Genomic DNA, 12,409 nt, shown 5'->3' with positions numbered 1-12,409 from the left:
AGTGCAGTGAGAAGATCCTTAATTGTCACTGTATTATATTGATAATACAGTAATATCAAGATAATACTGTAATATCAAGATTTGTGTCAGAGCTTTGGGTAATTGTGCCTAGAAGATAACACAAAATACAAACACAATGGCAACCACACAAATATTTCACTGTGAACCCAAAACATCTGACAGGCATACGTTTGTGAACTGGGAAAGTTTTCAATAGCCACACCAAATCAAAATGTCTAAATGTCATGTTCATCATCTCCAAGTTCATTATCAAAACAGAGACAAATGTCGTTAATTCACAAAGTTTTCATTGCATCCATCTCACAATGCATCACAACAGGTAAGATGACACTTTAAATCTCTGTTCACCAAACCACTGTAAGTGGTGGTTGAATTTATTATAGACAAAACTCTCAGTTATAACGTTTTGTTTGTTTATCCACCAAAACCAAGGCTTTGACAACTGACATCTGCGGAGGCAGGTGTCGTGTCGGTCTCTCATTGCGTAATACTCGGATTTTGTAGCCTAAATGTGCACCTACATATTAGAAACTCTCATGCGTAATCGGTGGAGAAAGATACGTAACGTTAAAGTGAATCAGACTCTCAATATGTTGAGTGTACATTACCACATTCACCGGATGGTTAAACAGAGATGTAGGATACCACTTTAAATTTTCTCAACAGCCGAGACGACAGGTTCCTTGTCACGGCGCCATTCTAATTTTCGCCGTGACCTTGTGAACCTGAGCAGACGAGCGACCAGGAAAATTATATGAAATTGGATTTGTTTTGTTTAAATGGAAAAGTTGTGTTATTTCGTCTGGGACATAGACAGGAAGTGACATCAACGGGTCAAAACTAAAAATATGTCGCAGGACAGACTGTCTGAGATGTCCAGAACCTGGCTCGGGAGGGATGCCTGAGCACAGGTTGTCTGTGTCTTCGCCTGACGAATGCCGGTGAGACATCTCTCGGACTGGGAGCACGCACTGGCGAGCTTGAGTGAGTCGCGTGCTGACTGCGCGCTTCTAGAGCATGACTTTCATCCACATCAAGTTCAGCTGCGACGCCACACTTACCCCCCTTGTATGCTGCTCTCTTACGTAGCAGACTCAGACGGAATGCCCGACAGACGAGTTACATTGAGTCTATTGCACTGCCCTGAGGCTTTTAGTTGGTTTACATCTCTATGTCGGACTAAAAGAAAGCTTGCTTGGAGATCGGAAACAAACAGTTTGGCTTCGATTCGCATGGTTTTCGCAGGTGCATTCTCTTTGAAGCGGCTAAGAACAACATCGTCATCAGAGACCGTGTTTCTAATGACATGTGGCGAATTTTGTTGTAAAATGCTTAAGGTTCCGATAATATTGTTGTTCTAATTCCTGTTCCACGGGTTTATGTACTAACAGTAGAATAACCTGTGTTATTCAAGTGCCTGACTGCAGTGTCTCACTAGTGGACGCACCGCTGTCTGCGCGGGACAGACAGAGGGATGGGGAAGTCTGGGGATTCTGCGTGAGGATGGTTTTTAAATCAGCAGTTGGTCACGTGCTTTTTGTTGTTGCTCGCTTTCATATTAGAGGATTACAGTAAGGGGGACTACCCGTTGTTTCGTAACAGCAATTTGACGTTTCTTCTACGATAATGAATTATGAATATATATTTCTCACTCTTATTTTAACTTCGCCTGAGTGTAGGATAGCCTACACGGAACTTTGCAGCACGCATATTGAAGTGTTTTCAGACAAATCATATTGCATAATTACAATACACTATATTGGTCAGTTACTAGATATGCATTGCTATTGGTTACAACTTTATAGTTTGTCATTAGTCAAACTTTCAATTAAACGAAAAATGTTATCTTCATAGAATATTTATATCCTGTTAAAAAGTAAGTGCCCCCTAACGAGCCTTGGAGGAAGATGCAAACATTCCCCAGTGCATTCGTTTCCCATGTATGCATGCTTCCTTAACTTGTGTGTGAGATGCATGTATAGGCTGCGGTAGCCTCCTGCGGCGGCCTCTGCCCTCCATTACAAGCATGTGTGTGTGAGTAAAACCCCAGTCTGCGTTGCCTGCATGTCTGGAGTGATGACTCCATTATTCATGCTTGCGTGTAGACGGGGCCGTTAATCTCCCTGTCTCACTCTCGCTGGCACACACTCCCTCTCCTGCCACGCTGCAGTGCCTTCAGCTGAGCACCTCTGAGCTGCCTGCCTGCCTGCCCGCCTGGCTGGCTGTGTGTGGACCAGGCTCCTAGGTCAGGGCGAGCGGAACACCACCAGCACGAGAGGGAGAGTGGCGAGGGGGGAGTCCCCCGCGGTAGGGGCCACTGTGCAGGCCCTTTGCCTCTTGGGGCCGGGGGTAATTAGGGAGTGCAGGGGCAAGCGCCGCTGCTGTATATTCAGCATGCTGAAAGGACCAGGGCGGGGGGTCTATTGACGGCTGACAGGTGCAGTGGCGGAAGGCGTCAGGAGTTTAGGGCATGGAAACCAGAGCTGGGGAGCAGTGGCACAGTCTCCGGGACCCCTCGAGGTCAGCCCCTCTGTTCCCGCCCCAACCTCGCCTTGTTATGGGGGTCAAACACTAACCCAGGTTCAAGCCCCTTTCCTCCCCTTCCCTTGGCTGTACACAAGGCTGCAGTATGTTTATGTAGATTAGAAGATGAAGGGCTTGTAGGGATTGCTACTGCCACTGAAGGCTTATTAGGTCTGAGATTATGTTGCATTTAATGAGCAGTAGCCTAGCCTGTTTACTCATAGCTTATATAACAAATAATTTATTTAGTTGACATACCTTTACCTTTGTAATGGCAAATCTTTGTTTGTCTTATGTTGCATAAAGTTATATAGCCTACTCCAAACATAATCGTTGGGACGTGAGTTGTAGCAGGGTGTGTTTATGCTTTTGTGTGTGTGTGTGTGTACATTATTCTTCTCCGGCTGTTCTGCTTGAATAGCCAAATCCTGGTTACGGCCATTACAAATCCTGCTGTCTTGGTGTGAGAGCCAGACAGAAGGCCTTCGCTGAAATTTGGTTTCGTTTAGCATTCCTCTGGGGTTTATGGGCAGGTGTTTAAAATTACTGGCAGGATATTTATTGGAAACTTTTGAAGGCTAACTTTTTTTGCTTACCTCTCAATTAGATACACACACAGTTACAGAGTCTGTCTCTCACACACACATTACGCAGGTAAAAATCTTTTGACATTATTTTTACACACTTTTTATGTACAGTATATATATATTATAACAGTGATAATCACTCACTCTCCATTTTCTAACACATTCACACACTCACTCTCTATGTTCATGCCTCTCATCCCTAGCGGTTCCTATCAGATCAACAAAACGCACGCACAGACACACACACACACACACACACACACACACACACACACACACACACACACACTTCCCAGCAACTGAGCAAGCACATAAAATGCTTGGGACAGGCTACCTACCTAGTTTCCCCTCCCCCAGAACCCCCCACCCCACCCCCATTAACTCAGGTCACTGTGAGCAGTGGATGCAGGAGCTGAGGGGAATTTTCTGACCTGTAATTACTGGGGCTTAGCTGGAGCAGTGGTGGCTCGTGCTCAAATCAAGGTGCAGCACAGGATGGAGTCTCCTGAACACCCCCCCATAACTCCCCTCCCCTCCCATCCTCCCCATCTGGCCCCCACAGCACTCTGATTGCTGGCAGAGGGGCGCTGGATGTCAAGAGGCAAGCCTGTGAAAATACAAAATCCCAGATAAAGCACCAAGCTCCTAAAGAGCCATGAAGCTCCGTAATGAGGAAACTGATGGGGTTTGGGTGTGCTGAGCACGCAGTATCTCTCTCTCTCTCCCTCTTCTCTCTCTCTCTCGCTCCCTCATTCCTGTGTGTGTGTGTGTGTGTGTGTGTGTGTGTGTGTGTGTGTGTGTATGATTGAGAGAGTGTGGCGGTGACTGTTGTCCTCCTTAATCCTGGATTTGGAGGGGCCCTCAAATTCTAACAAGGTTAAATCAGTAGTCAGGTTGGCTCAGCTTTAGAAGCACGACTTGCACAAAAAAAAAAGAAATGAGACAACCCAAATTAGACAGCCCATCATACCTCTCCTGTCAAGACTATAACATAATACCTGCACCAGTCTGGAGAGCACTTCCAGTATACCAGGCACCTCCCCAGACTTCCTCACAGTGATCTCCTCGCAACCACAATCGCGCCTATTTCTCATTTAGACTCATCATAAAGCACATAGTTGCCCTAATCGCCATTGTGTTTGGATGGACTAATAAGTCAAAAATGGCCCCAGGACAAGCCAAATAATGGCAAAACATTAATGGAGGACAGCCCTCTTCGAATGATTCCCGGGCTGCTGTGGCAGTTAAACGCATTCCGAGTTTTGTGGAGGCCATTATTCCTGCTCCTTAATCACCACCTCGGCTTTTATAACCCCCCGTCCGCCCCCGCCCCCGCCCCGCTCCTCTCCTGCCCCCTGAGCCTCAGTGTGTGGCGCGGGGGGAAACCACATGTGGGCACCGGCCAGGAAACACGCGGCAGACAGGAAAATGTCTTCCCTCCCCGAAACGTAATGGCGCTCACCACACACCAGAGACCAGTGCCAGCGGGGGCGACCTGGTTCTCAGGCAGCCGGGCGGGCGGGCGGGCGGTCGGGCGTCCCTCTTGAGCGCCCAGCGGAGGAAGATGATGATGATGATGATGATGATGCTTAGGGCTGCACGATTATGGCCAAAATGATAATCACGATTATTTTGATCAATATTGAGATCACGATTATTTATCACGATTATTAATTAATTTTAGTGACAAAAATATTTTTTCCCTAAACATATTGGACTTGCTATCTGGCTCACCCAAATTCTTCCCCTCACATTTAATCCCCTAAATTACTGCAAATATAGATTTGACTGCGACTTCCAAACTTCCAAACAACTTCCAAACAAATGTTTTGTGCGTGCTACTTTGTTAATATTTGGGAAAACGTTAACAGCCCACCGGGAATCCTCCCAACGCTCCCCATTAGCCACTTAAGCTCTGCTTCTTGTTCATGAGTTTACTGTAATCGTTTAGTCCAGGGGTGTCCAAACTTTTTGACTGAAGGGCCACATTGGGTTTTGAAAATTGGCCAGCGGGCCACACACAAATAATAATAATAATAATAATAATGTTTTGTATTATTTAAATGACAAAATAATTTAGTTGTAGAAAAATAATTTCTTAAGAAATACTGTTAATTTAATGCTGTTTAATTCATTTATAAATGGTGCACTGTCATTTTAAGACTCTTTGCCAGCTCCACTCAAATAGCCTATGGCTAGTGCTGTGCCTATGGCTGTGCCCTCTCACAGTTTAAAATTGGTCAGTAGTGGGAACTACTGTTGCCATCGCCCTCTCTCCCACGCTCAAATGCGTCCCCAATTAAATGGACTAGCATAACGTAGTTAGATCTGCTGCAATCGAGATACTATGTATCTCGATGTGACAAGCTGTTTTGACATTGTAAACGTTCTCTAAGAAGAGTGTAAAGCAGTTTGTAGTAGCCTAAAGTTAACCACAACGTCGTCTATCGCTGGAAAAAAATAGCGAGCGGCCTATGATAAACTAATAAATGCTCGGCGGGCCGGATTAAAGTGCATGGCTGGCCGCAGTTTGGACACCCCTGGTTTAGTCATTCGTTGATATGTAAAACACTGACGTGTAGGCTACATTTTCATTATTGTTCACTCGTTTTGAGTAGGCTGTGTCTTGAAACGCATATGCATTGTAGGTTGCACATGTAGCTTATAAAATACATGAATAAAATTCACAGATCCCGTCGTTAGCTCAACTCTTATTACAGTAGGCTATAGGCTATCGGAGGAAGCAAACAAGGACTAAAAGTTAACGTGATAAAAAAAGGCATGTGTGGTTTACGTCATGTGATGTGTTTCACGGTATGAGTTGAGAGCCCTGCTTTGCTTATATTTTTGGTTAACTTGCCTGAAATCAGAAATATTTTCGAACAATGGATGATCCGCCTCGAGGGACAAGCTCTTGGCCTTCTGCTGTGCCACACATTTAATTTTTGATCGTCGTTTATTGTATAGTCTAACTAGCCTACTAATAGTTAACATAATGTCACTAGTCCACAGTGCATCAGGCTGAACAGTGCAGGGAACAGCTGTCATTGGTAGGCTGCATGCAGGCACATGGTCAGACAGGTTTAAGGAGCGCTTGATTTGTTTTGTAGCGGAGCGTTCTATGGGTTGGCAGGTTGGTTCTATGGGTAGAGCACGCATTTGAAATATCGCTCGATCACGCAAATTTGATCGTGGGAAGCCAAAATCGTGATCGTGATTAAAATTCGATTAATTGTGCAGCCCTAATGATGCTGGAAGGTAGATGCGGCATGAAGCAGGGGAAGAGGCTCGATGGAAAGTTTCTGTCACATGCTCCGAAGTGCTTCTCCATGGGCGAGGGAAAATCTCGAGACAATGATTATGTGAAATCACAGCTGGCGCGTTGGCTACAGGGCAAAGTTTGTTTTTTCCTTCGTTCTCAGAAGTGAGTCAGGAACATCTGTTATTGTTACTGTAGTTTGATATCACCTATGATTCCATGTGCTGGCAATTACTGCTAAGCAGGGCTCAGTCTTCTGCCACATCAGCACAGTGATGGATCTTTGGCTTGGCTGCAGTCATCTGTCATTGTACACAGACATATCAGTGGAAAGCCTGTCGCTGTGCAGCTCTCCTTCTGGCCACAAAAAGGTGAAGTCTTTCCCAGGGCAGGTGCAACCCAGCGTAGAGTCAGCAGCTCCGTGTGGGAGCAGGGGAGGGGGGGGGGGGCAGTACTGGCACAGCCCATCCATCAGCCCCCTCACCCTGGCCGACCCTCCTCCCTGGACCAGCCTGGGTGGCTGGCGGTGATGGAGAGCGGTCATTAAGGCAGCAGCACTCTGCGGCCCAGGATCCTCGGCGCTCCTCCAGGCAGCTTTTGGCTCCTCTGTGGCAGCCGTTAGTCAGTCAGTTAGCTGCAGCCACTGGGGGAGATCGCTGGGGTCTTGGTGGAGGCGGCCTGGGTCCCGACAGCTGCACTCGGCCGACTAAACAAACCCTGGGCCAGGGGAGAGAGAGAGAGGGAGAGAGAGAGAGAGAGAGCTGGCTGGGGGCGGCACACGTGGAGGGCTTCCCCCCAACGCCTGGTGCCGTAATTCATGTGCGGCAGCCATGCGAAGAGCGTTTAGGGGGGGGCGGCTGGAGGCAGGAGAAGGTGGGTGTTGGGGTGAGGGAAACCGGGGGGCCTTCTCCCTGCCTGCCTGTTTACCCAAGGCCTGATGGCCCCCCGCCGAGAGCAACAGCAATTATCACCTTGGAGGAATGTGGGAGCCTTGTGTTAAAATCCCTTTGACCCCCCTGGTGGAGGAGGTCAGGAGGTGGTGCCCTCCCCAGGGGGGTAGCATGCAGCCAGGAGGGGGGTAGCATGCAGCCAGGAGGGGGGTAGCAGGATGGGCTGCATGGATGGGTGCGTGGAGAAGGGAAAGGGGGGATGTGGGGAACAATTATTCCCATCGTCAGGGGGACATGATGGCGTACCTCTTCAGTCCCACGCCGTTAGTCATGGAGCAACTCCAGCTCCCTTGCCTGACCTCAGTTGATTTTTACGGTGCATCCTCAAATGTAGGCCTCTCATTCATCCTCTCAGAGAAAAGAGGTAGTGAAAGGAGGTATAGAACACATACAAAATACACCTTCACACATGTTCCCTCACACTCTATCCTTTTCTCTACACACATATCCTACTTCCCCCAGGTTTATTTTGGCCCATTAACAGTGCAGTTTTGCTTTAGTAGCATTGCCCTTTTAATGTAATGTACATAAACATTTATTGACTACTATTTTTTGCTGATTTCTTTTTATCGTATTCACTTCGCACAATTCGAGCTGGCATGCCCTGAAAGCCTGAGGTTGTTGGTGTTTCTGTGTTGTTTGTGTCAAGCTGTTTTTAGTGCTTATGTGTAAATCACAGCCTGACAAGTGGAGAGTATATGGCACCATAAAGATGGGTGGAGGCCTGTGATTGGTCAGAAAGCACTGTCTTAGATTCTGAGCATGCTCAGTGGAGGTGTAAACCTAATACTTGTTGTTGTCCTGTTCTTGTGAACTATGATGACAGGTCAGCTGTTTTGGGGTGGGGCTGAAGTTAGGGCGTGCTGGGGGGGGGGGGGGTAATTACTCCAACTTCTAGCCATCAGCTGACGTGTCTCCACCTTTGTGAATTATTAACAAAGTGGGCAAGCGTGTGATTATGCTTTAGCCTTTGGCATGGATTGGCAGTGAAGTGGAATACAGTGGAATTAGCTGATGCTGAGACTGAGGTTTCCCTTAAGAAATATGAGTTTGAAGAACAGGTGGTGATTTCTGATCATCTGCCCATATCGGTCAGAAATCCACAGACATTAAAACACACGCTGTACTCATTGCACTTGAACAAACACACACACACACTGTATACCTATCAGGATGAATGTTGTTGGGGATCAGAATTTAGTATAACCTCATAAATATGAAACCATCTAAGATCCACTCATTAATGGGTTATTATGTTGTCTATCTTTTCAACAGTGACTCTTAAAGATATTCCACAGAGGACAATGGCATCTCGATGGTCCAGTGACTTCTAAAAAGGTAAGGGTCAACATTGTCTTCTCCATTTGGCCCTGTGTCTGTTCAGCTGTTTGCCTGGACTGCTGAAGCATTGCACCCAGTTTTTGTGTTGTGCTGGTGCCGGGGTCTTCATTTCTGCCCTGTCCATCTGCTCTGCTAGTTTGTTTGTTTGTGTCTTCGGTGCAGACAACCGTGTTGTGACCTGTGTTTCCTGGCAAGCCAAAGAAATTCTATCAACTGGGCTCAAATTGAGTGTCTGGCCACTGGCCTGCCAGCCCCTGTTTGCCTCCCTGTCATGCTCAGAAGTGAGAGTTGTGACTTAAACGTTTTTTCCCAGGCCTCGAGTTCAATGGCACAGGACCATAAAAGTGTGGTGTCTTTTTTTCCCCCGACCCCTTCCTCTGTATTTCTATCTCACTCTCTCTCTCTATCTTTCTCTCTCTCTCTCTCTCTCTTTCTCTCTCTCTCCCTCTCTCTCTTGTTCTGCTTGGGAAGCCCTTGTGGCCCCCAATGTCCGGTCAATGGGCTCCATCCGCAGCAGTTTACTGCTAAGCTGTGTTTTAATTAACTCCGCTCGGAGGGCAGCCATCCTTGAGCAGGACGGCCTGACGCATTGTGACAAAGCAGAGTCCCCCCGCCGTTTCATCAGATCACCTCGCCACTTCCAATTAGTGCCAGTTGAGGATCACCTCCTCTCTGTCTCTGCCCTGCGCCCTTGCACCTCCCGTGCTCGGCCAATCGCAGGGCTCGCCGCCGTCCACCCCCGTCGCCAAGTTTCATGATTTATTTAATAAGAGGCGGTCATCGCCCCTGTTGGTTCCCCTGTGCCACCCTCTCCACCCGACTCCCACCCCAGCCCAGGGTAGAGACGCTGGCCAAGCCCCGAGTGCAGGGCCTCCAGAGGACCCCAAACTCCCTCCCTCTCTCCCTCCCTCTTTCTCCTCCTCTCTCACGCTTTCTCTCCCTCTCTCTCTCTCACTTAAAGCCCCCTTCACCCAGTGGGACTTCAACCTCAGCATTGCCATGGCGACGCTGGGCCCCCCTTTCCCTGTGCCCCCACCCCTGCCCAATGGCCAGCGCTGGCCTGCTCTCTCTGGCGCTGATGTGATGGAGTTAGATGGGGTTTGTGGGTAAGGGAGGGGGGGTGTTAACCTTCTTTCTCTTCTTCTCTCATAGCCATGTAGTCTTGTGTTGTCCAGAGGGGTCTGACCGAGAGGTGATCAATTTAAAGGTGAGGGGAAGAGTGCTAGCCACAACGCAAGATGGCAATTTAAAAAGCATCCTTCCACAAAGGCGTGGCAGTGTACTAAAATGAGGAAAAGATTGCAATTTCAGCAAGTAATGCACTTTGTAGTGTTGGAACCCTTAGTGTTAACTGAGGCAGTAGCAATGAATGGAGAGGGTTTCCTTAAGACGTTTTTAGTACTTTGATTATGCAAGAGAGAATATAAAAAAAAATAATATATGATTTAGTAATAGACATAGAACTGCAAAGCTTTGAGTAACAGATGCTGATATTTGTCTTTTTTCTGGGGCAAAGAGAACTTGGAAAAAAATGGTTAAGAGCTTAAGGATTGCATGACCAAGGCTATGAGCTCTATGTATTTAGCGTTAAAATCCACTCAAAGTTTTATTCTCACCATCAAAATCATGCTACTATCCTCATCAATGATTCATGGCTGCTTTATTTATACCCAGAGACTCCACTGCTGTTGGGCGTTTGGTGCTGCTTGTTTCTTTAACTTAGTGCTCACGCATGTGGAAATCTATCAAATGGAACACACGGCTCTAATCACGATCATACAAAGCTGCTGTTGTCTGATTAACCTTAAAGTAGAGGAGCCTAAACCAGGTCTATGTCTGTGGATGTGTGTGAATGTGTTTGTGTGTGTGGGCGATAGAGTGAATCGTAGTAGACACACACACACACACACAGTGGAGCACTCATCTACACACACATGCGTTCACGCCTGGCTGCACACACGCACGACACCCAGCCCAGCTCTCGGAAAGCAGTCACATGCACGCACGCATGCACACGCAATGCAGACTCTCCCCCTCGTAGGGCAGGCATGCCTGGAGAAGAGAGAGAGAGGGAGGCACGAAGGAGGCCTGAATGAACCACAGCTAGGGACTCCTGAAGTTTCTCTTTTTTCCCCTCTTCCTCTCTCCCTCTGTTTCCTGTCCCCGTGTGACATCTGTTTTTTACTCTATTCGCCCCAGAGTAGGACCCCCCCCCCTCCCCCCCCCCCATCACACAACGCCCACGACCGCCCCCTCTTCCTGGTGCAGTCAGCATCATCACCCCGCTGCTGTAGTGGGGACACAAAAGGAAGAGCCCGCTCCACAGCCTTTGTGGTGTCCTCTCTAAAGGAAACCTCCAACAAATTTGGGCTCAATGAGCCGTCACCATTGTGCGTGTTGGAGAAAGTGCGAAGCGAACTTGCTCGCGCCGTCTGTGTCCTTAGAAAACCCCCCTTGACCCCCTCCACTCACACTCTCTCTCTCTCTCTCTCCTCTCCCTCGCTCCCTCTCTCCCTCTCTCTGTCTCCCTCTCTCTCTCTCTCTCTCTCTTTCTCTCTCACACACACACACACACACACACACACACACACACACACACACACACACACACACACACACACACACACACACACACACACACCCATTGAGCAAGGGTGCAGCTTTGTGCTGGATGCTGTTGAAGGGGATAGCGAGGGTGGGGCTGGACAGTGAGTGACCGTGTGATTGTGACCTTGGGATGGGATTCTGAAACCCGCAAAGATGTCCTCTACTCCTCACTTTGAGCCACCAGCTCATCTGCAATGCACCATTGAAGGTCGAATAATTTGATTGTAGCTGGAAAAAACTGAATACAGTGGCCTTCCCTGTTGTGCAAAAGCGCTAAAAGTGTGTTAAAGGCATTACATTTACACATCCAAGTGCTATTTTTCTTCAGAATCCTCTTTTGATGTCTTTTGGCTCAACTGCTGGTTGCTTCTTTATGCTGTTACATTCTGAGTGTGGTTAGATCCTCTTCATGAGGGCTTGGCCACAGGTTCTACGAATTCTGCATGGTTTCAGAGATTTTTCAAGAGCGAGAAAGTGGTGAAGGTCAAGTTCAAAGACTCGAAAGAAATGCGTCTTGATGTGAATAATGATGTGGAGAGATAGAAAAAAAGAAAAAGAACCGGCGAGGCTTCATTCATGTCGGCCGTTAATGGAATGTGTGAGACCTGATTGACAGTAGCACGGTCACATGGGCATGGGTTTTGGACGAGGCTCTTGAGATGAGAGGGAGCGAGCGCGCCACGGACATCAGCCACGGTCTCAGGATCAAGTTCATTAACGCCCAGTGACAACAAACACATGCCGGGAGAGCGCCAGACAAGGGGAGGCGTCCGGGGCCGGCCAAGCGGGCGGCAGGGGGGATGGGGGGGCGGGAGACAGCTTCCTTGGGAGTGCCCTGGCCCTTGTCTAAAGCAGTTAGGGGCCAGGCCTTTGTGGGTGTTGTGTCTCAGGGGGCCTCCAGGGGTAATTATCAGCAAGGGTGCACGTGCAGGAGTGTGTGAATGCAGAGGTTTGTGTGTGTGTGTGTGTGTGTGTGTGTGTGTGTGTGTGTGTGTTTGTGTGTGTGTGTGTGTATGTATGTGAGAGAGGTGTGGGGTCACAGCCGAGTGTTTGCATTCTCACTGCACCCCGTCAATAGACTGCCCTACGCTGAGAGGGGCGCCCTGTAAACTGAATCCTCG

General features: G+C 48.2%; 1 long non-coding RNA gene across 4 annotated transcripts in view; it reads left to right on the top strand.

Moving 5' to 3' along the window:
• The first annotated feature begins 749 nt into the window (after positions 1–749).
• Positions 750–12,409, top strand: part of LOC121694512 — a 56,156-nt gene continuing 44,496 nt past the window's right edge. Inside the window, exons 1-3 of one of the 4 annotated variants that reach the window (XR_006025788.1) lie at positions 750–1,005; positions 8,616–8,678; positions 9,834–9,888. This is a non-coding gene — a long non-coding RNA (uncharacterized LOC121694512). The remainder of the gene's footprint in view (positions 1,006–8,615; positions 8,679–9,833; positions 9,889–12,409) is intronic. The other 3 variants (XR_006025789.1, XR_006025786.1, XR_006025787.1) reach the window with 3 other exon arrangements.

This window comes from Alosa sapidissima, chromosome 20 (genome assembly GCF_018492685.1).
Source record: "Alosa sapidissima isolate fAloSap1 chromosome 20, fAloSap1.pri, whole genome shotgun sequence".
Taxonomy (NCBI): domain Eukaryota; kingdom Metazoa; phylum Chordata; class Actinopteri; order Clupeiformes; family Clupeidae; genus Alosa; species Alosa sapidissima.
This window is presented reverse-complemented; position numbering and strand designations above follow the sequence as displayed.